General features: G+C 42.2%; 1 protein-coding gene across 3 annotated transcripts in view; it reads left to right on the top strand.

The window, feature by feature from the left end:
- The window catches only part of TMCC3 (transmembrane and coiled-coil domain family 3), a 123,551-nt gene that overhangs the window by 45,157 nt on the left and 51,191 nt on the right, over window positions 1-27,203 (top strand). The window contains exon 1 of one of the 3 annotated variants that reach the window (XM_010709219.4): window positions 26,105-26,230. The exons of 1 other annotated variant lie outside the window; for it this stretch is intronic. The gene's annotated coding sequence lies outside the window, so the exon portion shown is untranslated. Of the gene's footprint in view, window positions 1-26,104; window positions 26,231-26,491; window positions 26,561-27,203 lie in introns of those variants that run through there. One more of the 3 variants, XM_010709239.4, reaches the window with a different exon arrangement.

Raw genomic sequence — 27,203 nt, 5'->3', positions numbered from 1 at the left:
CCAGTAACTTTGCAGTCCTTTAAGTGTTTGAACAGAGATCATGATGCTGGGTTGATCTGAGTTGATCTGAATACATTGGCTAGAAGTTGAGAAAAAGAACATCAAATCATTCATTTTGAGAGCAAGATTAAGGAAAACAATTGGCTGTTGCCTATTTGCTGGTCTTTTAGACCCTCTGCTTCAAAGCACAAGCGTCAATGCAGAAATAATCATGCTTTCCCTTACCCTGTGCGGCCTAAGGGTTAAGGAGGTTCGTGCCTCAAGCTGCGTAGTTAATCTCCCAATGAAGGCAGCTAAGCATGTTCTGAGAGGGCTGTGGGATGCAGCACGGCATACTGGTATCTAACCTGGAAGGGGAAGGTTAAGGGCTTTTCTGTTTTCATGCAGGCACATAGCTTCAGACCACCACTTTGGCCCCATAACACAGGCAAGTGGAAGTGCTAATTTTGGGAGAAGCTTAAGTCAGGGCTGACAAACAGACACCAGTTCAGGAAGCCAGACCTTAGTCCTGCTCCGTAGAGAAATTTCTGTCTCCTTTGAAGGTTGGTAGAACTGAGTGACCTAACTGAAGACTATCAATTAGAGAGGCACTTTGGACTCAGTAAGTGCTGTAAAAGCACTGAATTCTGTGTGGAATGAAACCAAAATTGGTGGATATTACGGCAGTGGTATTTGTGTCTCATTTTACCTTCTGTAAATTTGGACCTGGTTTCTTTCTAATGCATTTGAAATAGTTCTGGGAATTTTGAGAACTCTGCGAGTCTGTTTTAATGCCCACATTACTGCCGCTGGAGAAATGCAGGGTACAGGTACTGGGTAGTGACTTTATGAAAGAAGGGAAAAAACACAGAATGGCAGATGAATACCAGCAATGAATGTCATTTTCTTCATTCAGATGAAAGATGCAATCATTTTGTTTAATCACTGCCCATATTTCCCTATCCGTCAGTGTCTGTGGAGGTACTGCTGGGCTGTGCTCTGACCAAGCTCCCTAAGGGACAGGCTGATTGATGTCCCAGGCAGGTGCAAGATGTATGTTTGGTCATCCTGGGAAGTAGCAAAGTGCGGTAAGCCCTGGTGCTCAGGTTCGTGCATGCAGCTCTTCAAGAAGGCCTGTATCTGGCTATTCCAGACAGCAGGCATGGGAGTGAGATGGGAGGCAACCAGAGGGCACGTGTGTGAGTGAATGTGCTTCGCCCTGGGAAGGGTGAAGTTGGGAAGCCATTTGTGTTCCCCTGGCACTGTGGAGCTTCAGATGAGACTGTTGTGTCTGGCATCTGTGCCTGGCAGTGCCTCCTGGTTAGCAAGACAGGAGAGCAGCCAAGCACTGAAGAAGCTGCCCTGTTTCAGGGCATGATTTCTTACTTCCTTCTTATTCAGCCTATGATTTTATTCTTTCTAGCTCCTCTGAGAGTGCTGACAATTCTGTTTTGAGACCACCCTCTTTCTGTAGTGCTCTGGCAAACATGCCCTGCCTTTCTCTTCCATCTTCCACTATACTTCACCTGCACAAGTCTCCTCTTCCCTGGCAAGCTCTCTGTCTGCCCGCAATTCTCCCAGCTTTCCTCCCCTCCTGCATGCAGTGCTAACCAGACCTGCAGGCCACCCCTCTGTGTGCTGTGTCCCTACCATGAACCAGGGGATGGTGATGCAGCGTTGCAGAAAGCACTGGGTTGTGCTGACATGCATGTGGTGAACCTTTTGTTAAGTAGGAGACATGGAGCAAAAGAACTAGCAGTATAACGTTGAGGAGAGACGGTGACTGGATCTGGAAGCATCGTTTCAGATAGGGCAGGCAAAGCCAAGGAAGGTGTTCAGTGAGTTATTAATTGTGACTGGCTTTAACCTGCCTAATCCCATAAATGAAGCTCTGGCACTGTGGAGTCCAAAGTTGAACCCTAGAGATCATTGAGGAGGAATACTTGTAGGTGCTTTGGCTCTGGTGTTCATTTCGAGAGCTATTTAAAATAATGACATGCTGCAGCTTACTAATGATTTAAGAGGTTCTCCTTTGTGTCTCGGTGTGGGGCTGATCTGATGCAGCCATCTTCATGATAGCATCCCGCAGTGCTTTGTCTTTATGAGTACATCTTGTTCTGGCTTGCTTCAGAAATCTACTCTTAGCTCTAAGGTCTGCAATTGTTGGCCTGTAATTAGTACCAACATTTCAGTGCTATTACTGCACTGGTCTGAACTGCTGGCTATTTTTAGATATGACGTTCAGGTTTTTGTTGCATAGCTTGTTTCTCTCATCATGAATCAGCAGGCCTCTGAGTACAAGAATGCTGTTTTTTAGAACAAGCAGTACCAACTTAAGCAGGTACACCTTAACCAGTATTACACAAACATATCTTTAGATAGAGACCACGGTCCAGTCCTAAGCTGAGGGGTATGGGGTCTGTATTCTCTTCTGATGGCTTGAAATAACTGTGTATCTGCCTTACTCGTTGGCTGGGTTTATGTTTAGAAACCAGACAGAATGTACACAGGTCAGGTAGGCAACATTTACCGTAACTAAAAAAGTGAACTCATTGTCAAGAAGTAAAACACTACTCATATCCTATTGGGAAACAGCCAGGTTTGTGCTTATGGAGGACTGACAACAGGAGAACTTATTTTGTTTGGGTAAATATTGTCATGTATAGTATTTGAACCCTGTAGCTAATGTCTGAGTTATCTCAGCTTGCATCTTCTCTATGAATAGTATAACACTGGCCTTCCAGTGGCTGTAGTCTTTCCAGGTTGCAGTTGGTATTAATCAGAGATTATGTAGCTTTTCTAACTGAGTAGTAGTTGCATATTTCGGAAATCTTCTTTGAATGCCCTAAGGTTTTGTTCACAAGTACGTTTGTATTCTCATTTGCTTTTTCAGTGCTGCTGTTAAAGGATTACTTGCTTCCTTTTACACTTCTAAATTAAGACCAGGAGATGCTCCTTTGAAACCCACTGAGCCTGGTTTGGAAAAGAATCCACACAGCTACTGAAGGCACAGTCCTTGATTCTGCAGGAGAGACACTTGGGACTATAATACTGCAGAGAGCAAGACCAGCCTGCGTAAAAGCTTAGACTGAATGAGGGGTAATTAAAGCTAAATAAGAAACAGACAGTTTCCATCTGTGATTTCGGAGTCCTAGAAAATATTTACATTAGAAAGGAAGATATCAGAGCACAGAATTAGAAAAACAGAAATCAGGAGCCTGCCTCCAATATGAATGTTCACTTTCTGTGCACACTGAGCAAATCATCTCAGAGGAACAGAGAAATGGAGTCAGAAAACAAAAGGAGAGTCGGTCTTCAAAAAGCTAGATCTGGGGGGAAGCTTTCTTGGGAGAAACATTTGCAAGGATCAATTCTGAAAAAATCTCAGGAGTGAAAGTGTGCAGTTAATCAATTGTGAGACTGCAAATAGTATTCATTATTTTGTATCATTTGATAGCACTCAGAGATACCAAAACCATATCAGCGTCCGTTTTTTTTCTACATAATTTATCACTGTTTTATCTATACTGGCTGGCTAATTACTGTATAAATCTCATGATTCTTATGAAGCTTAATTCATTGATGTCTTTACAGAGCTGTGGTGCTTTGCAGGAATTTAAAAATCATGGTAATTTAGCACTTACATTTTAGTACCATTTCTGGATTTTGTTAGCTGACAAATCTCTTCAATATGTGTTCCAATGTATGTTATGAAAATGTACGTATTTTTAGTTTCAGATGTGTACACTGCTCCAGTCTTTTACACTTCCAAGGCCATGACCCTGCGGTCTGGGGGATTGCAGGCAATGTTCACTGAGGAAGACACAAGCACAATGTGGAGGCAGGACGTGTCAGCCCTTCTCTAGGTACTCCATATTCAGATGTCAGAAGAGAGGAGACCTCATGCCTGGAGCGGCTGATTGTTGTGACATTCAAGCACAAAAACCAAAGGGGTGCTAAGCAGTCTGAGGAAAATGGAGATGGATATTCTTGGGCTACAGCTACAGCAGTCACAGCCTCATTCTTCTAACTGGGCCTCTTCTGTAGGTAAACATGAGAAATTAATAGCACTGGTGAAGCTATCCTGTAGACATCGTGTAGTCATATGAGATGCTAACGTGGCTGTTCACTGGGATGAAAAACTGCTTCACTTAAATATGAGACTGCTGCTAACAGGACAGTAGTATTTCTCAAGCCAGTTTTCCTCTCTGGTTACCAAGGAATCCGTCATCCAGAGGAAAGCAGAAGAGAAACCTTCTTAAAACTGTGGTTACTAAATTGAGATCCAGGGGCTTTCTTTTCTTCTTCTTTGTTTTAAATTTTTTTTGTTTGTTTGTTTAGTTCTGAAAATCTCTGTTATCTTTGGTATATCTTTATTAACCTTATCAGGCAATGCTGCTGAAGATTATCAGCTCTTTTTAGCATTTCTCTTCTAATACATATATGCATACATATTTCCAGGCCTGCCCGACCACTCACCTGATGTCTCTCTTCTCTGTTTTCTTATACTCTAGGAGGTGCAGATACCCATCCTGCCCCATTCTATGCTATCTGTTGTATCCAAGACAGAGCCCATGCTATGGCTTAGTCTTGAGAAGTTATTCATTTTTTGGCAGCCTTTGCCTTTTGGATTATTTCCTAGCCATTGGAAATCCATAGGAAGGTGCTGTACCTGGGGAAAACAAGAGCTTTAGGGTGTTTAAAGTGAAGGAAAGGGTGCTGACTCCCTTTGGGTGCTGCAGGCTCTAAAATCGAATGCAAACCACTGACAAACCAGTATACCTTTGTTTGGAGACAAAATCTAGCTTGGGGATTCATGTGGTACAGGGAGATAACTCCAGCTGCTTCTCATTTCCTCTTTGGGAGCTAGTCTGTCTAGTTGCCAGGTTGCAGTACAGTCCTATTGCTAGTTGCATTGACTCATACTCTCTTTTCCTGGTGATGCACCACGATCGATTGCCCATATGTTGCCTCCAATGCCTGTATTTGCCTTTCAAACCATTCCTCCTGAGGAGTTATTGACATTCTTGTGGAGCATGACTACTGGAGGAGACTCTTGCAAGCAACCTCTTTTAATCTATTAAGAGATACTGAGGAGGGAACCAGAGACTTGTTCTCTTTCCTTTACTATGTTGTATGATAGATATATGTGTGAATGGGGTTTTCATTTTTTCTTGATTTCTTCATTAAAAGGTGTGCCACTTTCTGCATTAAAAGGTGTGTTCTTCTTATGGTTAATATGCAGCAGAACAAATTTCAATATCATGTGAAGACTAGAGAGTGAGCTGGCTCGGTGCACATAAAACTAGCTTGGAAAAAGTACCCAGAATATGTCTGTTCCCTTTACCGTGAGGAGTGGTAGCACCCATCTTGGTGACTCTAGTTAGACCCTCAGATACTGCAAAGAATTAGCATGCAGTCAATTGTAGTACCTGTTTTATTTATCTCCATGCACTATTACTTCTGTGTTAATGATGTTTGTGATGAATAATATTCTATTTAGTTGCTCCACTAAAGAACTGAGCATCTCACTTCAATGATAGTACTGTATGTTTTGATACTGAATACTCTTTTCATTAGCTGTAAAAAATACAGCTACTAGAACCTAAGTGGATTGGGATATTCATGGTTAAGTGAGAAATCCAATCTTAGGCCATACAGCCACAGCTGAGAAGGTACAAGTAAGTGCTTGAGCTCCTTGGGTTCCTTTCCTGAGCACCTGGTGTCTGGCTGTTCTGGGTGCAGGGCTCTCAGCAGCCGGAACAGGACAGCTGTTGAGCCAGATACTGTATTTCTCAGTGAGCGAGGCACTTTATCACCATTGCAGAGCCTCACATCTGCTGGCTTCTTATAGTGCGCTGATTGCTAGATTAGAAAATGCCTCATTGACAGTTGTTTCTTTTAATGAATTTGTTTTGACTGGACACTGTGACATTGGAGGACTTTTGTACAGAAAAGGAAAGTTAATGTTCTTTATCTTAGCCTAACTTGGCAGAAGCAAAGCCATGCTGCTGAACCTAGTTTTTGCAGTGTGTTGGACTGTGAGTATTTACTCATTCTTAATTGTATGAAACTTCTTTACACAAATATATCCACGTTTCAAATTGTTTGTGCTGAGCAAATATTTTTAAATGCTACATTCTTCCCTAATTTCATGTAGAGCTGACAGAATTAAAAATTGATCGTGGGCTGTGCCCTGCAGGAAGTGTGCTTTCCAGCAAGCAGAAAAGTTTTACCTTTGTACTTTGCCAGGTCAACAGGCGTGTAAGAGGCAACATGATAGCAATTTGTTAGAATGGTTGGTTTGTTTTAAGAGAATTGAATTACAGTCTGAGGCGCACACAGCATGTAAATAAATGACAGCATTGCTGTCTGCAGGTACTTTTGGGTTTCGATTTGCTTAGGTTCATTTTTCTGTTTAATTACTTCTATCTAATAAAGGAAGCAGACTTCAGAATGACACACAGGAATTTCCACTATGGATCACAGAGGTAGGTCATTGCTGTAGTTGTGATTTGCAACTAGGTGTACCAGAGAAACATACAACGAAATGTGGCATGTGGTGTACTTCATAACTTGTCTCCACCTTAACCTCTTCTGTCTGCTGCTGTTCCTGCCCCTCAGTTGTGAAAACTTACTTTCTAAGTTACTTGTGGTCTTTAATTTGTAACCTACACTATTCTTTGTGCACTGTGCTGCTGCATAAATCCTGCATGTGTCCCAAGTTGAAGCCAACTCCCAGCTGTGCAGGTTTGCTCCTAACAGTCTCTGCTGGTGTTGGGCAGCCCACCAGTGATCATTGGCTTCCCTGCTAAAATCTGCCACTCCTGTGAGCCAGGTGTGCAGAGTGCAGTGCTGACATTTCACAACATTGCAGTGAGCCGAATGGGATTTTAAGGGGCTTGATTGCACCCAGACCATTTGGCAGCTAAGTGTGAGGCTGTGCGTGTTGTTTCCTCCATCAATCAGGTATTTATTTATGCAGATATTAGCAGGTGACAGCAGTGTGTTGAAACATGTGCTGCTGCGAGAAGCACCCATACGGGCCGTGAGCCTGGCAGTACTGCGGGGGCTGTACACGTCAGCTTTTCTAGCTAGAGGAAAAACACATCCAACTTGCAGTGGCATCAGGTATTTTTGCACATTCATGTGAACAAGCAGAACTGTGCTAACATCCCACTTCCCTGAGTGCCCTGATAATGTCTTCGCTTCCACCCCAGCACCAAAAGCCACCTCAGTCACCTCCTGCTGTGTCTGCGTGGGTTTTTGACACAAACATTGCTCCGGGCACCTCTTTCTGAGCTGTCACTCACATGCACATTTCAGAACAAACGTTTCCCTTTCTGCAAAGCTTCATGTCCAGAGCCCAGCAGCCTTTGACTTTTTACTGGTTCGGGAGGTGAATACATGTGCTCCTGTGAGCAGCCAGCTGCCAAACACCGTGTAGCTGGCAGGTCCCCACGGCAGGACCATTCTGTGTTTTTTCAGCTCCCTCTCATTTTCTGCAAGGTTTCTGTGAATTGTGCTTTTGCTTTTAATCTCTTTAGGAGACTAACTAGCAGCTTGCCAGTAGGGGGGTCTGATACCACCACCCTCCTCCATAGTTTTGTGGAAGCTGTGTAACTTTCTTGTGAACTTAGCTGGAAGAACAAACACTCCTGGACACAGATACATTCAACTGATTGTTTTAGAAATACTTGACCTTATTAATTTCAATGAAAACTTTACGCATGAATTCTGGCTGATTAGCAGCTTTTCCCAGGGTCATGGAAAATGCACTGTTTTTCTGCACGTTAACCGTTTGTCCCCATACTGACCCAGTATTTCATGGAGGTCTGCTGTTGCAACCAGTTCTACTGTGATAAAATAAGCATGTTTCCTGTGTCCTTTTGGGAAGTGCATGTGTCCGTGAGTTTCAGTTTGAATGGAAAGGCTGAGTGTCATCAGGTCAGACAGATCTGTGGTCATTCAGGACCACTAACTGAAAGATTAAATGAACTAGGGTATGCTGTATGCTTCCCCTTTTTTCTTTCCCCACAGGAAGTAGAATCATAGAATCATAGATGGCCTAAGTTGAAAAGGACCACAATGATCATCTAGTTTCAACCCCCCTGCTATGTGCAGGGTTGCCAACCACCAGACCAAGCTGCCCAGAGCCACATCCAGCCTGGCCTTGAATGCCTGAATGCCTCCAGGGATGGGGCATCACAACCTCCTTGGGCAACCTGTTCCAGTGCATCACCACCTTCTGTGTGAAAAACTTCCTCCTAATATCTAATCTAAACCTCCCCTGACTCGGTTTAAAACCATTCCTCCTTGTCCTATCACTATCCACTCTCATAAACAGCCATTTCCCCTCCTGTGTATACACTCCCTTCAAGTACTGGAAGGCCACAATGAGGTCTCCCCGGAGCCTTCCCTTCTCCAAGCTAAACAAGCCCAGTTCCCTCAACATAGGAGAGGTGCTCCAGCCTTCTGATACTCTTAGTGGCTTTTCTCTGGACCCGTTAATAATTGAGTAGTGGGATGCTGTTTCCCAGATGGGCATCTTGTGAATGAGTCTCTAAAAGGCCATCTTTTTAGAATTATTATATTACAGAATTGTGGCTTACAATGTCTTAAATACCTTTATTTCCTAAATATACAAGCCCTTTCTGTCTTTGATAAAGGTGTTTTCTAGAGTCTATATTGGTGTTACTAAAAAATCCCAAAACGCATTATCATTTAAATGGCCTTAAATGAGGCAGTTATATCATGACTGAAGAACAACAAAACCAAAACAAAGTACCTCTAAGACATAACCCAAACATAAATAATTCACAGATACTTCAAGGACCTAGTTAGATTTGGCATCTTTTAATTGGAAGCTTAACATCGAACTGTGCCAAGGCTACAATTGACTTGGACTGTTACTAATGAATTTTTTAAATACATTTTTATGCAAGTTGTCACTATCCATTGCTGGAAGCAAGGGAGTGCTGGGGAACCATGCAAGCAGTTGCAGCAATGCCTGGGATTAATTCCCCCTTGGCTTGGCTTTTCCAATTTCTCGGTTTTTAGCAATTTCAACAATTTTTTTTTTTTTTTCACAGAATCAGAGTCAGAAAATAGGAAAGCAATCAAGTAGTTTTGCTTTTGAAGAGCCTCATCTGTTCGTTTTCAGCAACTGCTGAGACAGTGATCTTCTTGGGCAACAGCAGAAAGAACCTAGTTCTTTCTAAGCTAGAGTTCCTAGCTTAGCTGAACTTTGTAACATGAGTGAATTGTTCCTGCCAACCCACTCCACAATATTAATCAATTTTTTTTGCTACATTAGGTTTTGGGAACAGAATGCACAACTGTTTATGGCGGCTTTGAGGTGATCTACGTTCCACCTACCAACTCCTGTACTTAACAGCCATGACTCAGACCTCCCGAAGTAATGAGATTGCAAGCAAGCACTGACTTTTTTTCTTTGCCATCTGTTTTATGAGCTGCCAGGTGACACTCTTGACAGATTTTTTTTAGCTTTTCTTTGTAATCACAAATTTGCACAATTGGAAAATATGAAAGCTGAGAATCTCAGTAAGTTTTACCATTCCAGGATTGGGAGTTTTGAGAAACTGTAAACATTAGGAAATTTGGATAAATTGATGGGAGCTGACAGGACTGTCATGGGAGCTCTCTCCGGCATCTGTTTATGTGCCTGCTGGAGGATGCACATAGCCCTCCAGTGACATCAAGAGATCGGGACCTGCTGGCCCAAGGACCCCCTCAGAAAAGAGAAGAGCAAAGTTACTGTAAATGGCCTTTTTGAAGTCTGGATTTACTCTTCCCCATGAGGACAAGAGTTGTTATTGTGGTAGGACACCACAGAGGAGTGAGTGACAAGTAAATGACAGTAAGGAAACACCGAGTAACAGCATGGTCCCCTTTGGAGGATTGTTCAGGATCGCAGCCACTGCTTGCCCATGCCCTTTGTACTGCCATCTGTATTTGGTGGGGAGCTGCCTCTTCCTCAGCTCTACTCAGTCCCTGACAAAAATTGATTATTTGGCCCCTGTGTAGCAGTACTGTAGAGAGAGATGGTCATTACCTGTTTTTGTGATGTACCATGAGAACTCTTCCTTACGTGTATAAGCAAGAGAAGGAAGGTCACGTAGGGAAGGTCACGGTCCAACCTAATCTATCTCTTGTGACAGTGGTGCAGTGTTAATCTGTTCTTGAAAAGAAAATAAAGTAATAACTTGAATTTATTGTCTGGTTGTTTGTGCAGGGATTTACTTGCTCTTTGTCAACAACTGTGCAATGTAAGAAAAGCAGTGTTTACAAGACAGAGCTCCTTACTGCATTCAGAGTCGCTTTCCAACTGTTTGTCAAAGTGACTGCAGCCTGCAGAAGGACATGGGAGCAAATCCTAAAATTAGCAGTAGTGGTTTGCAGTTATATATTCTGACCCCCTAAGATTCTGTAGCTGGCTCCAAGTAAGTAATCCAGCACAGAGGGGTTTTGGTAACCCTGGGGAATTTTTCTGCAGTGGCTAAATAGAAGAATGATTGGAGAAAATGTCAAGAGAGAAATTACTCTTGTATTTTACAGAAATAAAGTGAAACAGAATTATCTTTCTAATTTTCTACCTCTTTGCATCACGTTTTATATTGATTTTTACCATAATGATTTAAGTAAATCGAGAATATATTTCTCTGATTTAAAACCTGATTATTTTATTCTAAGGAAGATTTGTACATCATCTGAATGACGCACATTTTGGAAGCTGCTTCTGTTCTGCCGAAAAGTCATTAGGCTAAGGATGAGGAATAGCATATATTAGAAACTCAGCAGTGTAATTATGTGCAAGGACTCTATTATAGTATTTGTTGATAAACTGCAGTCTAGATGTAGTCCTTGAAGATCCACACAGTATTACTGTGTTGAGTCACTTACCCTGACTCTTTGCTGAAACCCTTTTCTGTACTGTTAAGCTGTGTGGTGTGCTCCCACCCTGTGGGAAATCTAAAGGCAGTGGTCAAAAGAGCATGTCTGTGATAAAACCATTTCCTTTCAGTTTGTATTACAGTCTTACTTCCTTTTTCTGGATGTGAACAAGTGAAAGGTGTCAGCTTTGCATGCAGCACTCAAATATATACCTTTCAATCAACAAAGCTAAGATGTGGTGAAATCTATTAAAAGAACAAACAAAAAAATCAACCAAGCGTCTGGTAGCTTAGGCATTTTGGTTATGACGTCCACACACTCTTCGATCCATCCAGCTATGTGGAGGCCCACGAGCTCTCTTCTGGAAGTGAGGGAAGCTGAGAAGTGAATACTTAGAGCAAGATGTGTTGACACTACAGAAAACTCGATTTCCCCACCCTCAATGACACTTTCACTTTATATCAGCTCTCTTGCTTATACACGTATGTGCGCTGCTCCTGCGACTCTCCATCAGCAGCCTGCGTGCTTACCACCAGCTGCTGCATGGCTCTGGTGGAAGAGGGTAGGCTGGAAGGAAGGTTGCCAAGGACAAGACGCACAAACCACATGCAGCATGCAAAGAGGGCTTGAGAGGAAGCGGTGATCATCAAGCTCTCCTGCTTCTGTTCCAGCTGAGGTTTCTGATGAGATGTGCAAGACTTAGATGGCTAGGGCAATGACAGCTTTAACATCGTGGAGGAACTGAGACGATTTGGACCTATGCTAAGATTTGCAGTAGGTATCATATTTAGTGTATGCCTTGAGGAATTTCTAAGTGGTCAGTTGTATGTATTTCTCCCTGAACCCAATGTGACTCCTGCAGCATGGAGAACAGAATCTGATTTCAGAAGACTAAAAAAATTTCAAAGCAAAAATGGGAGAATCTGGCGGAACAGCGGGAGTCCTGTCAGGCTGAAGAAAGCCAGTTTTTTTTCAAAAACTGAGTACCTTGAGAAAAACAGGAACCAAACCTGCTACAGGTAACTTTGTTTTTGATGTTATAACTCATGTGTTTTTTTTTTTTGAAACGGGGCTGGCAATATTACCTCTGTTCTCAAATCTCAGTAGAACTTAGTCACTGGCTATCAAGGCTGGTAAGAGTAATAGGACCTGACTTTTTCCGGGTATTTTAAAGTATTGAAGATCCCCCAATTGTTCTTTTTTTTATTTTTATTTATTTTCTTTTTTTATGTGTCCAACTGTCTTGAATGAATTAGTATTCTCCATTCCCATATGCATTAGTTATAAGACAGGTCTTTGACTTCTGTGATCAAAAATCGATTTCTCTGGGTTTTATTGAAAATTAAGTACAGCTGATGACATTTGTGTAACTGTTGTTGTTTTAATGGTACAGTAATTATTCATTTCTCTTTTTTGTATTTGATTTGCTCTTGTAAAGGGCAGGCACCATCCCCAAAGCTGGTTATTTTGCTAGAGTGGTAAATGCTAGATAGATATGGCCTTCATCCAACAAAGACCTTGGGAAGGGTCTGTGATAACTATGTGCAGGTGAAGGAATGTGCTTCTCTCTGTCCCCATACCTGATTTCAAGAATCCTGACTATTGGCTGGTTGATGGGAACAGACATTTTAGCAATTTAGATTTCACTTATGACTAAAATAATTTATGTTGAAGTTTCCTGCGGTGATCTGAGCCAGATGGGCTCTACATGCCTCAGAGCATTCTTTCATAGGTGACACTGGGCTGCTCAGGTGTCAGGTCTGCTTCTTGCACTGGCAGCCCACAAGCACATGGCAGAAAAGTAGCTGGAGGCTGTGAGTGAGCCCATGCATTTGTCAGCTCAAAGAGGCTGAAGGAAAGTTTAGCTCTTGGTCACCCTGCAGCAGCCATTTGTCTTTTTCTGAAGAGTGGATCAGATAGGGCTGTTTGAGGTAGGCTTGCAGCTCTCCAGAACTTTACATGTGTATTTGCATTTTCTTTGGCAGTCCAAATAAAGGGAACTCTTTTGTGTGGGAGCTTTAACATATGGTTGGGAGTCCTACGAGCACTATTTGCAAAAGGCTGCTTTGCTGACTTCAGGTAAGTCTCCAGCCTTCAGTGAAAATGTATCAATTTGTTTCTTCCTGCACTTCCTAATCCATGTGAGGGATTTTTTACAAGATTAGCCCAAGTCACAGACTCAAAGAATTGCAGCTGAATTTTGTCGTTCACTCATCACATGCCTATTGGTAAGCCATCTGCAAAGAAGATAATTGACTGTAATTTGAGATATCTCATCTGAAGGCCTCAATTTCCATTGCCAAGAAAATGAGACTAATGCATATGATACAGGACTATTGTGTAGAATGATTCTCTGTATCTAACTACTGAAGAGCTCCTTGCAGGTGTAAGGCGCTTGTTAATGGCTAATGAGCATTATTTAATTGTACTTTCCACCATTACAACTCCACTGTCCCAAACTAAACCAAATCAAACTTTATTATAACCTACATAGAGAATATTTTTTCCAGCTATAACAGTGCTTGAGTTGCCATTTGCTCCCACCTGATCCACATGTGAGCTCTTGAGAGTGACTCAAGTTCAACCTCATCTGACTCAGCTGAGGAAATAGCTCAAATGTTCCTAGACTTCTTCCCAAACATCTTTTATCACAGTTGTATTTTAAGTCCTCATTTTGTTTGATGGAGCGACTGTCCCATTTCATGCAGTTGAGGTATGAGGGTCTTAGTAAATAGGCGTAGGTTAAAAAAAATCAGTGTCACACTCAGCAGGAAGCTTTTTCAACCAGTAGGGAACAGACATGATAGATTAATTGGTTGGCTGTTACTCTCCTATTGCAGGTATTGCAATGCTGCAGGCTGCAGAGAGCCTTTTTCTGAAGAAGGGACCATCTTTGTCAGTTTAGGTGTACCCCAAAATGGCACACACTTCACGTCTGCTTGTACCAAGGCAAGACAAACTAGGATAACACAGTACTTCCTTTCTTCTCAGTTTCAGTAATTGAAGTCAAGTTCATTACTCATTTGCTCAGCACAAGTGTCAGAGCAGCACAAAAATACCAATCATTATCCGTAATTTCACTGTGATGTTTATGACTGTGTTTCTCAAAAGCAATTTCCTTTATGAGGCAATTTCATGCCTTACTACGTGCTAATACATCTTGCTGCTACCTTCAAATGCACAATTTTAGACAACATTTCCACAAAATTCTTTTCAGTTGCTAAATTTAAAAGTTCTCAATATACTCCTGTGCGAATGTTATAGGCTTTGGAAACTACAGATCCACTGTGTTTACTTCTATTTTCATTCTCGATAAGTATTCAGTTACTTGGAGTGACATAGAATTGATTCAGTCTGGTGAACTAGTAACTGGTGAGGCCAGTTACTAGTTCAGCAAAAGTTCACTTTCTGAGAGGTCACAGAGGAAACACATTATCTGAGAAACAGTTTTCAACAGTTTCCCATTATCTCCTCCTTGCATGTACTTAAGCACTGCCTCAGTATTGGTTGTGCTGTGCTGAAAAGCTCTCCCTCTGCCAGCGTGATTCTGCTCTGGGTTTATGGTGTGTTCTCACTCGTGCCCTTCCAGGTGACTTTTTAAAGCAGGGGACAGAGGCCCGACCCTGAGCATTCCGAAACCAGTTTTTCCAATTGTGCCCACTGGGCTTTGCACAGAGCCTTGGTTTCCATTATCCTCCAGTCAGCTGCCCAAGCAGCTCAGCCCTGGGCCCAGGTTTCCTGAAGGTGAGTTGTCTTAATTTCTGTCATCTTTTTGTCACTTTTCTTCAGTTCAGCCTGGGCTTAAGCTAGCTGATGTTTCTACCATGGAATGTGGCACAGCCAGGGCCCAAACTCAGCTCATGCTGGAGGCTGCTCTTGGCAGTCCTGGTGGGTGCCCAGGGTGCCCTGCATGGTTACACCACAGAAAGTAGTGTACCTGCCATGGTATTGGAATCAATCAGATGTGCCCGGAGCAAAATGTGTAATTTATTCATCAGTGTGAAGTTTGCGTGAATGTGGAGACAGGAGTGGTACATGTGTGTCAGAGAATATGAGAGACAAAGGAAAAGCAAAATTTCAAAACTGGTTAGCTCAGCCCAGAGCTGAGGAGCTGAGGGGAGGTCTCATGGCAGCTGCAGCTCCTCACAGGGAGTGGAGGGGCAGCGCTGAGCTTTGCTTTCTGAACCTGACTGCTTATATCGTCTTTATTCCTGGCTTCTGCACTTGTTAATCAAACCAGGACCTCTCTGTCCACAGTTGAAAATAAACCCATATAAATCCCCTCACCCCTTACTTAAACATTGCTTTAAAATGTGCCTACCCTACCCTGAGCTTCTGGCTGAAAAGATGCTGTGCTGGTGTCTTGCCGGTGGACTTGCAGTGCTGTTTGGCCTTGCCAGACAGGAGCTGCATTATGTCACCCTGATTAACAAATGGACTGCTGTATCAATAAGCTGCTGCTTATCATGATGTCAGTCTGCACAATGCCGTTGATTTGGAAGACTTTTTAGAAAAAGAATTATAACCTCTTCCCTTTTGATCACTTTATTAAATCCAGATTAATCTTTCATTCAAAATGTCAAGGAATCTGCCAGCAGCTTAGCTATTAATGAAAATAATGACCTGCTGTAAAACAAACAGCCGTGAATTAGAAGTGCAGGGCATGTCTGCATTGGCTGACAAGGTCAAGGGAACTTTACTTCAGCTGTTATTAATTCTCATATTTGACAATGACATAGATACCAGAGAGTGTAGGTCCTTGTTAATTGCAATTGAACTTGTGCTCCTATTTGAGTGGCACTGAGACCTCAGCTTGCAAACAGGGATAGCTTATGGGAAGGCTGTGTTAAGTGACCCTGGCCCCAAGTATTTCACTCAGCTCTGTTTCAGAGATTCCTGCCACTGTGGAAGGGGTTGCTTGGCAAATCATACAGTTGTCATGCATCATCTTAAATTGTATCTGGATGCAGTGGAAGAGACACAGACGAACACCAAGGTGTGTGAACACACACGAGTGAGAGGGCATTTCCCTTGCCAGATGCTGAGCTAGCTCTGCCAGGAGGGAGGATGGCATCCAAAAGGGGCAGATGGTTGGAGCAGAGAATTCTTCTAAGCTGAGCTATCGCTACTAATGAGCCAAAGCCTTAATGCCTAATGAATTAAACACATATTTGTGATGGCTTTGTATTTGTGAATCTCTACAAATCCAGTCCTTAAATTTCTAAGATATTTTGATGATAGGATTGAAGCTCCTAATTCTCTTAGACTCACGCAATGTTGTATCTAAAAGGCTGTAATTCCATATAATTCCAATACACAGCTCTGACACAATCTCTCAAAAATCAGTTCTCGATCAGGAGTGCATGCTCCAAGTGCATGGGCTGCTTATGATTCACAGCTATAATTAAATTATTTTGAAGGTTAAATGCTTATTATTTTTAAACAAACATGGAAGTGAAACTGAGTTAAAGGTAATGTTCTACTTTTCTCTCATGAGAACGAAGGCCATGTTGATAAGATTTTATTTGCCTAAATAATAAGAAACATCCCTATTACAGTACTAGAGAATGCGGGTGAAAGCACAGGTCCTTGCAGCAAGGAATTTCTTTAATTTTTCTTTGTGTAGTCTGATCTTGCTTCTTTGTTGAATTGGTAGTGCATATACATATACAATACATATATTTTGTATCCTACTGCATAGAGCTTCACACCCAATTGGGATTATCCACTATGTGGTGTTTAAGTGGTGTTTGTGTTTCATTTGTCAGCTCATAATTGTTCTTATGCACATACACATGACAAAAGACATGCCAAAAGGAATATCTGCATTTGGACCAGAATGATTAACTAATATGAAAGACAAAAGATATCAGCATCATTTGTATTCTGTATACGTGCATATGTTAACTAATTTTGTTTTCAGAATAGATACATCACGGCTCTCTGGCTCTGAAATAATTACAAGCCTCAGCTATAGCTGAGGTGTTAGTCACAGTGATTTAGCTCTGCTGGTAATGTTGTGAATATACAGAATATTAACATGGTGTGGGGCAGCTATAGCTGAAGTTGAAGTCGAGTCTTATCTGTGCTGAGAGTCCATCCTTCCAAATAGCAGCACTCTTCTGTCTGTCAGTACTGGCACCTATCTACTAATGTAAAACCAGGAAGCCCTGTAACAATTGGATCCTTATTTTCAGTGAAAACCACTTTTTAAAAGTGGCCTTCTAAAGCAAGACAACTATATTCTCTAGTTTTCAAGCTCTTCTGTTCCAGCTATCATGCTCATCCGCACATGCCATGGTGCCTTTGCTCTCTCAACACATTTCAGTTCTGTGCTTAATGATAAGACCAAAATGTGCCACAAGCTTTTTACTTTATTACTCCGACTATGCACTTCTACTGATATTTTGGTTTCTTCAGCTTTTCACAAAATAGCTAGCACTCACAGCTTCTTTTATTTTTCCTGTGACATTTGCAGATAGCAAGCATATCTGGAAATGACAGCACTGGTAGCAAAGATAGAAATTCAGATAAGCTTAAGGACTGCATTCAGAAACCTTTTGTGATTGACTTATTCGTAGCTATTCTTCCCTCAGCAAGCTCTATAGTCACCACTACAGAATGGGACTGCCTATTCTTAAGAGAAAGGAAAAAGAAAAAAAAAATTCACTGAACATAAGAAAGTTCCGCATTTTCAGAGGTTGCTCACACTTCTGTATGGCACCCCACACCATGCAGCTGTGTGTTTTCTTAAAAAGAGACAGAGTGCCGCTCCCCCTCTTAGACAAAGCAGCAAAGGCAGGCACAGCAGCAGCTGTGCTCTTGGTGTTCTGAGCTGTGGCTTGAAGTTACCCAACCCTCCAGTTCCTCATTGAGCAGAGCAGCAGCTAGCTTCAGCTTTAGGGTTTCTGCCACCCTGTTGGTGTGCCTTGCTGCTGGCAGGGTGCTGCAGTGTGTCCTTGACTGCCAGTGGGAGCTACCTAAATATGGAGCCACTATCTGATCACTACGAATAGAAAGAGAGGCTTTTTTTTTCCTTTTTCTCTATCAAAAGAGAAGTTTTATTTTTACCCTTTTTTCCACTTAACTTTTCAAAGATTTTCCACATTTGGGTAAGGAGCAATTTACTGAATTTGACGGTAGATGTTCAATTGTAGCCTATAGCTGGAGAGTAGTTGATGGTGTTGCATCTTCAGTGAGTTAGATGGGAACAGCAGTTTATATTGGAGAAGAGCGTCAGGGCAGTGTGTTACTTTTTGTAATTAAGGAAGAGAAGAATACCTGTAGGTGGCAATAGCACAGTAGCTATAGCCACGTGCCTTTCCTTTTAATTAGTAGTTTACCATCAACTGCATTTTCTGCAGTTTCAATTCAGTGAGTAATATTACTGATACTGAGAACTGGGTTGATGTGGTCCCTAACCCTGGATTCCAAAATGTGAGGTGCCAGGTTCTCCCAGTGCTCCCAGTGCTGCTGAGCTTAGGCAGATTCATGGATGGCCTTAGAAATTGCAACATTTCCCTATTTTATATATATATATATAAAACAATGTAGTCTGAAATGAAAGCATTCTCTCAGTAAACCGAGTTAGGGCCATGTTCCAGCCTGTGGGTGTTCTTCCAAGATGAACACGTGCTGCAGGTGAGTACTGATAATATGTGGGGAGCAGAACCACACCTGTACAGTTTTATGAGGTGGCCAAGGGCAAAGTTGTGATGGGAGCACAAGCTGCAGTGGTGCCAAGGGCCAGCAATGAGTCGACTGGTGGTTTCACATGAGTTGTTCAGTGCCTTTTGGAATATACTCCTTGAACAGTAAGACATCTAAAGTATCTGAAGTTACTAATTCACTTGGTCATTGCATGATGATGCCTTGAATGTATCTCTATATTGGTTAAAAGCCAACAGTACAGAAGTACTGCAAACAATTGCACAGATGCAAAGTAATGCAGAGTTCTTAGTTTGCAGCTTGTATCAGTATTTCTTCTGCATTGTTATCAGTACTTGATAGGTTATTTAAATACCTACTAAAATTTGGCACAAATATTGTGCATTAAGTAAGGCAACATTATATGAACAGAAAAATCAAAGCTCTCTTTATGGTCCAGTGTCTATGGTGGCATTTTCCTTAAATTCCACATGGTGAGGAAGCAACATATAGCTTGGAGTTCTGGCTGTCCCTAGAAGAACCATTTATCCAGATTATTATTTTGTGGAGGAGCCTGATGTATGCATTCCAAGTACTTTGCTGGCTGATAGTAGTTCAGAATAAAGATTTTTTTCTGCAGAAATGTAATCATTACCTTTAGCTATAAAAGCCCATTGCTCAGGGAAACCTGTCAATGCTTACATCCCTGTAATTGCACTATCATTTTAACTGGCATTTTAATTAAGGCTCTTCAGCTAATCAGCTCAAAACCTGGAACTATTTGTTGCACACCCGAATTCAAAGACTAAAATGAACAAGGTGAAGTAGGCTCAGTGTAAAATGTTGGAGAGTTATCTGAAATTATTTAAAGTTATTTGTAAGACATTTAAGTGCCAAAGTAATGTGAAATTGAAGTCCCCACGAGTGCAGCTGTTGAGGCTCTGGGAGCAGCAGGTGGGGCAATGACTTCTGCAGCACTGCTTTGTTGGTGGTGGTAGTTCTCCCTGTAGCCGAAACTCAGAATTCCACATCTGTTGATGTTGTTGCCCACACACTTGTAGAGAAGCCTGTGATGGCAGTTTCACACAGCTGTGATTTATTGCTGTGATTCACTGTACGTGACTGGACTTGCTGTCCTCTCAGCAGAAGGTTAGTGTGTTGTTCTCATTCAAGTATTTTATAGCTCCTTTTCATTTCCTTTTGCTCTGAAGCTTCATATAGTTCAGACATTTAAGGAAACTTTCATGCTGGTAGAATTCATTGGTGAAATATCAGAAAAGTTATATTTAAGACTAAGCTTGGAACTGTGGTATACTTCGATCTTGTCTTTCATTATTGAATTCAAAGTTGTTTGAACTATGTAGTAACATATGCCTGCTTTCTTTGCAGCCTTAAAGCTTGCAAAGGAACAACATTACAGCCTCTAAAGGTTCAGAAAAATAAGCAGCCAACACAGATTAGAGTTTTATAACAGTAGTGGGGGCGGAAACAAGGTTAAAAATCTTTCTGTGAACCAGATATCAGACACAGGTTTCCATTGTCAGGACTGGGAACTCAATGAAAGTATGATGACCTCAGCTGAACTTAATTATCTTGTTGTATAATGATCATAAAAAGAAAGGGAGAGGCTCAGAAATACTGCCTTTGCTGTTCTTGTGTAAGTGCTGGGCAAGGAAGCACCGGGTAACAGAGAAGTTGAAAGTTTTATTTCATATGTATGCTTCAAGTCTCTGTTTGTGTTTTCTTTCTTAATATGATATCTTAAAAAGGTTGTGAAGAAACTTAAAACTTGACTGCACAGGTTAATTAGTTTCTGAGGAACACAGGGGCCAGCCTGTGGTAATTGTGCTAGACAATATAGATCAATGGTTTACAGCCAGCAGTAATGTTCTAAAAATACTGCAATTTCTCAGTTTTACAACATGGGCAGATCCCATGTGTATGCTCCTGGATTCGTGGGCAACATCATGCCATTTATGCTTCCTGTGGTGCCATTCCTGGGTTTGTTGCTACCCTGTGCTGCAGCAGCCTTCAGAGCGGAGGTTGGTGTTGGGCCACAGTGGGCATGGGGCTGTGGGGCAGCCAGCTTGCTCACTCTGGCCCTGCTCCAGCTTAACAGAGGGGTGGAACGTGGCCCATGGATTGTGATGTCTGTCAGAGGGCATGGCACAGGCCTCTGGGCCTTCTCCCATGGCAGAGCTAATCTGACCTTAGCCTCTCAGCACCTTCTTCTGTGCAACACACAGAAGGTGTGTTGGCACCTTCTCAAACTGTTTTCATTATCTGATGGACACCATGGCCTATAGTAGTGTTCCTATAGCCAGTGTGGGATGTAGGGAGCCTGCTGATGGTGGTGCCTTCTTCAATGAAAGTGTGTTTACAGCAGCAGCAGAGGAAACAAATATCAACAGATATGAATAGAAATGGTTTTATGGTTCACAGTTTCAGTAATGTCTTCAGCTTTCAACTGAGCTGAGACTTCTGTGAGGTAAATGACCCATTGCAGGCTACACAGATGTTTCAGGTTACATAAAAATTTTAAGGCATCCTTAAGTGCCTGTGAATGCTGCTGGGGATTGTAAGGTTACTGCAGATTTGTGTTTCTTTTGCTGTGCGTTTTATTTTGACTCTTGGGATGAATGCATGGAGGCAGAGGTAGCAGCTGGTACAACAAGCTGTCTGTGGAGCACGGGAAGGCTTTGTCCATGCATTAGGTACCCTCCATCCTTGTTCCACCCTGAGCACATCAGACAACAAATGCCACCAGCTCTCCTGGCTTTTGCTATCTCCTCACCTGGCATTCTTCTCTGCTTCCTGGAGGTCTCCAAAGCAAACTTCAGCTGCTGGTTCCGTTCCCTTGTCCTCATCTCAGGAGCCAGCCATGTGGCAGACACGGCAGGGTAGGACATGCTTGCATGTCTACTCCCCAAGGATGTGGTGAGCAATGGCTGTAGAAGCAGCAGAGCAGGTGAGGGGCCAGTGTGCTACTCTGGTGCCACGGATGATGAAAAGTGCTTGCACTGCATGATGCTGACGCCTTTCTTAGGCTCCTAGGTACGAATATATTTAAAGATAAGACTTGACATATATAAGCAGGTTGTTTATGTCGAATTCTTTCACTCCAGGGCAAATTTAAAACTTGGTACTGCTGCATTACAGTGTTGACAGATGCAGTGGATCGTCTCAGGCAAGCTCTCGCGTGTCTCGCAGCATCACCTACACAGTAGATTGCTGGGTGTTGCTGCCATGCTTAATGCTAGCTATAACTTTCTTGGTGCCCACCTGCTTTTAGCTTCCCTTGAAAAGTGGCTGCTGACACAAAATAACCCAATTTCTGTTATTACTATAACATTTAAATGACATAGCATGGTCAAAACAAACCATCTGTGCTGACAAGAATTTTCCACGTGAACACAGTTGAGGCTTCAGCAGCAGAGGAGACTCAGTTAACAGCATCTATCCGTCTCCCTTACAATTTATTTCAAATTCATCTGAGGCATCCATCCACTGTCTCCCATCTTTCAGAGAGGATGACAGAAATGAGATTACTTGGAAACTGTCTGAGGACTGAAATTCATTCTGTGCTGGCACAGAGCATGGAACCCAGTGGGAGAGAGCCGCAGAGGGCTTCTTTTCTTGGAACACTGTCATCTATATACTGTATATATTGTATACCTTTATCTGTGCTGTATTAAAGCACAACAGATATAAACAGCTTACATATACATGCATATATAAATTAAAAATACCCCTCAGGCTGTTATATGGGGGGTCCTGTATGTGTCAAGTCTTTCAAGCAAGCCACAAAATCCAAGGATGCAGAAAGATCACAGTTGAATATTAATCAAGGGTTGCAGCGGGGGGGCTTTCAGGCTCTCTGGGCAGCAATGTTAGTGCTGGGGCCATGTCTGAAAGCTAATGCTGTGTTTTTTCCCCTGTTTTTTCCCTGATAAGGAGTGAGATGCCTCACTCCTTATCAGCTCTTTTTTAAGGAAAGACAGATCAGTGATGAAGTAAAAAGACCAAATGGATTATCCAGTGATGATTAAGTTTTATCAAGTGATTCGTGTGCTATAGCTCTTACCAATTCAGCAACAAATCAGTTTGCCTTTGAAATAACATCACAGAAGAGGCAATGGCTATCAATTAAATCAACAACTTGTATGTGCACATTTTGAATACCTGCAAAACAGAGAGATTTCATTCTCTCTCTCAGGTACCTCATGATCTAATGAGGTTGGCATATTTTCAAAGTACTTGCATAAATATGTCAGTGTCTTTATGAAATGTGAGTGCACAGAATTAGCTCTGAGCACCCATTACCACTGATGTCCCACCTCCGGGCAGCAGCTGCAGCAAGGGCCGGTGCTGAGCAGTGCAGGCAGTGTGAAACACCATGTCTAACAGAACTGTGACTTCTCATGTGCAGGACTCCCTACATATCTAAGCAGCGACACCAACCTGCTGATCAAATCCCTGACAAACAAAATCACTTGGACTACTATCATTAGATTGGTATCAGAGGGAAAACATACATGCAGAAACTTAGGACATATTTCTGAAATTTCTCTTGAGCAACAAACTGCTGTCACATATATGGACTTCAGGCAGCTCTTCTGCACTCATTCAATTAAATCCTAGTAAATGGAATCAAGAAAAGCCAGCTAAGAGGTGAGATGTATTTCTTCCCTCCTCCTGAGAGACTGCCTGCCAGCTTGCAGCCCACCTATTAGTAAGAAAACACAGCAGCTGCTCAGTGCTAGAACTGTGAGTTTTCAGAGAGCATCTCATGCTTGTGATTTAGGAAACAATTCTGTCATCCTACAATTTATTGCATATTCTGCCTTTTGATTTGTATACGTGTCTACAAATATACGTATTTCTGCATATTTTGCTTGAGATACATAGATTTGCAAGATTAAGTGTGACTGGAGACTCTATCCAACAATTAAAGGTAGCCATGTGTCACAGAACTTGTGGTGAAAAGACTTGCATTCCAGTTTAATAGTGGCGACATGCAAGGTTTGACTGCATGTCCCCAGCTGGGCTGTAGTCAGCCCCAGAGCCTGACACTGCATCTTATTTGAATGGTTCTGCAGACTTGTTCCAATTACAGGGCTGATTTTTTCCCTACTTTAATGGTTCTCTACAATTTACTGAATTTACTGAACTGAAGCCTATCATCAAAAACAGAAGAAATTTGAGAAGATCTTAGCTGCTGGAAATTGGTAACGGTCTCAGAAGTCAACAGTTTTGTCCCAATTGCAAAGATGAGCCCAGAAACCCTACAATCAACCAACACACACCCTGCAGAAAAAGCCTGCTTATTCTTTAGGATATCTTTGAGACTGCTACATCCCTCCTCAGATTACTTTCTTCCCCCTTCCCTGTTTTGTTACTTATTCTTCATGTAACGCAGCGACCGCTTGAGAACAGCTCAGGCTTATGGCAGACCGATAGGAAGATGTGACTGGGGTGTTCTCATGCATGCTGCCCCGTGCCACAGCCAAACTCCTTGCTCTGCCTAAAAAATGCCAGAAGCATTGGAGAGGCATGAAGAAATGATGTGCGTATTTTGATGCGTATGCCTGTAAAAGCTAATGAGCAAAGAAAGAATAGTTTGAGCAACATATTTTTAACTTCTAACAGCTTTTCTGTCTGGTAATTGATCTTATTTCTGCAATTACAGTGTGATATAAAGACCTGGCAGCAGGTGTTTATGTGCTAATTCAGAAGCTGTGTCCTTAACACCGAAAAACCAAACCAGGGGAGAGGGAGGTGTAGATGAGCATCTTGTTACCTTCACACATTTGCTGCACATGTAGGTGCATGCAGGTCCAGTGGTACAGAAGGAAACAAGAGGGCTGCAGCAAGAAGTTTTAGCAGAAGGAACGTGAAGTTAAAGCAAGGTTTGTCACAGTGCAAACAAGCTGCTGAAAATCTAGCTGTGTGCATGCAACCTAATGTTTTAGGGTCTGCTAATCTCTTGTGGTTGTAAGTCACTTATATGATTTTGATAGATGGGTAGAAGAGTCTTGCTGAGAGCCATTACTTAGCAGCTGTTTGTTTTTATTCTCATCCTAAGAAGAGGATTCACTTTAAAGTATTCACTTTAATATGCTTAGGGATATTGTTTAACTCTTAGATGTTTACTTTGCTTTCTGTCTACATTCACGACACAGGAATGAAAGATATTTCTGCTGGTTTCATTGAGCTCATCTACTTCTTTTTTGCATCAGCGTAGCTGAGTTGTGTACAGATGTACCCTTATTTTTTACTATTGGATGCCTTAGAAAAATAAAAACATTATGGTTTGAGGGACTGACCAGGCAAAGTTCAGATAATGAGGGGAAATTTCCATACCAGTAGCACAAGGAAAATTTAGATAGATTTAGTGAAGCATCTCCCGAAGATGACACATTCTTAGAGAACACGGGGGCATAGTTTTCCCGTTGGGTCAGTTATTTTGGTTATCTATAAATGCTTTTCCCTTCCTAGCAGATCAGATAATTGTTTGAACTATTACCTCAGACGCTTTATTTCCACAGATGTTTTAATGCCACATTTGCATTTTCCTCGGTCCTTCAGGCAGCCCTATTAGTTTTCATCTCTCCCTCATCATAATTTCAGCAGTTGGCATTGCAGTCCCCAAGAGCTGACTTTTCCAGATATAATTCTGATCTCAAGTTCACCAGAAGAGTCACTCTGATGCTTCCTGCTAGGTTTTTGCTTGGGTGAAGCTTGTTTTCTTTCCAAGGCTGTAATGTAAGCTCACTACTTTTGAAGTTCTCTTAGGATAGGTGGAAAACAGTTTTGACGTGCCTCTGCTCCTATGGCTATCCATACATAGAGGTTAGCTGGCTTACCACTTATCTGTACCCTCATTCCTTGCCTTTCACAAGGATAATTAACCTCTGTAAAGGCCACAGATCCGCATAAAGATCAGTTTGCTTGTTGATGTTAAGAGTCTGAGTACAAATGTACCCAACATGCTGTGACACAACAAAACCCATGGCAACTAGGAACATGAATTTCTGATCAAAGTCCTCGCTCCTGCCTACTGCAGGGCTTTGGTATCTCCCTGCCCATGGCCAAATCAGGCCTGCTGCATGAGGAGCTGTGTAATACAAATCCCTCTCTCTACTGCTATCCAATAGCGTATATTTTTTTTTAATAGAGGTAGTTGTCACCTATATCAGCTCCCTGACCAGCTCAACAATGCTGCATCCAAATTGCAGCCCAACCACAAGGGTAAAATATTAGACCAAACACAAGCATTAGATGTATATCTCTCTGCCATGATAATGCGCATGTATGTAGCATTACAGGGTACCAACTCGATCAGTTCTACACTCTAATTCTGAGGCAGGCACACCCCGGCAGTCATTGCTTTGTGTTGCAGCTTGGGAGCGTGACATAAAACACACCCCCACCTGTGTTATTGCTTGAGGGCGGCCTGCATGGGCTGCTTCCAGCTCCATAACCATAACGGGCTGTTTGTGTTTATGGCCCCGGTGCCATCCTGTGCCTGCGGCTTCAGGGCCACTGACGTCATGGTGCTGGGAGCACCCACCTGCAGCTCTGGTGGCCCTGCACAGCCCGCCTTTATCTGCATGGGGCGGCACATATAGGGTGAGCCCGCTGGCAGCCGTGCGTTACTGCTGTCTGTGCAGCTCCCGTGGCACTGCAGGTACGTTCCCCACAATTGCTTTGCCTCATAGCCAAGGCAGAAGGGTTCCCTTCAGCTTAAGCAAATCCTCAAGCCATACCTAGAGTTTCAGCATCGCTGAACAGAACTGCTGGGAATTGTAGGTTTTGTTAACGAGAACTTGTCTGAACCATGAAAAATGAAGGTTTTTTTTCTCTTAAAAAAAAACCTCACTCTCTTAATTAAGAGTATCTTTTCTGTTAAGTTTTCAAATGGTGAAAAGCTTGTGATTTTTTTCAAAAGACAGAAAACATGAGGAAATATTTTGTGTAGAAAAAAACAACCTTCCATGGGAAGAAATGCACGATTTTGGTGAGTGCTGGTGAAGATTACGCTCCTCTGTTTCACAGTTGTATCAGACCTGTTTGTCTGAGGTGCTGAACACTGGTGAATCTGTTGAGTGTTGTAGCAGTGGTGAGATGTGTGCTTTCCCTTCCTATCACAGCCTGTGCAGCACCGGCTGCTGCTAACCGGTTTGTATGCATTTGTGCAGCGTGCCTTCTCCTCAGCTAAAGCTGCTGGCTAACAAGCTGCCTTACCTCATCGTGACTTTTATGTGTCTGCTCACTTGAAGGCTTAATTCCTTATGATATGTGCCACGTTGCTGTTAGTGATTTTATGCTGCTATTAGAGTTTATATATTGCTTTAATGCTTTCTAATATGACTCCTGATTGCAAACGTTTCAAAGCCTACGTGTCATAATTAATCCTTATTACATGAACTGGAAAGTTGGAACACTCAATTTCTCCCCTTATAATACTTCAAATAAAATAGTTTATAAGGTGGTGCGTGCGTGTGAAATACGCAAACAGAAATTCAAGGAAACGTTGTAAAAGGACAGTTTTGCTATTAAGCCTGTAATTATTAGTTTTTTCCTCTATTTTGATTAGTGAGATTCCTGTTGATAATGGCATGCCTTTATACTGGGCTTATAAAATCTATTTGACATCTGTA

The sequence above is a fragment of the Meleagris gallopavo genome, chromosome 1 (genome assembly GCF_905368555.1).
Source record: "Meleagris gallopavo chromosome 1, MGAL_WU_HG_1.1, whole genome shotgun sequence".
NCBI lineage: Eukaryota > Metazoa > Chordata > Aves > Galliformes > Phasianidae > Meleagris > Meleagris gallopavo.
This window is presented reverse-complemented; position numbering and strand designations above follow the sequence as displayed.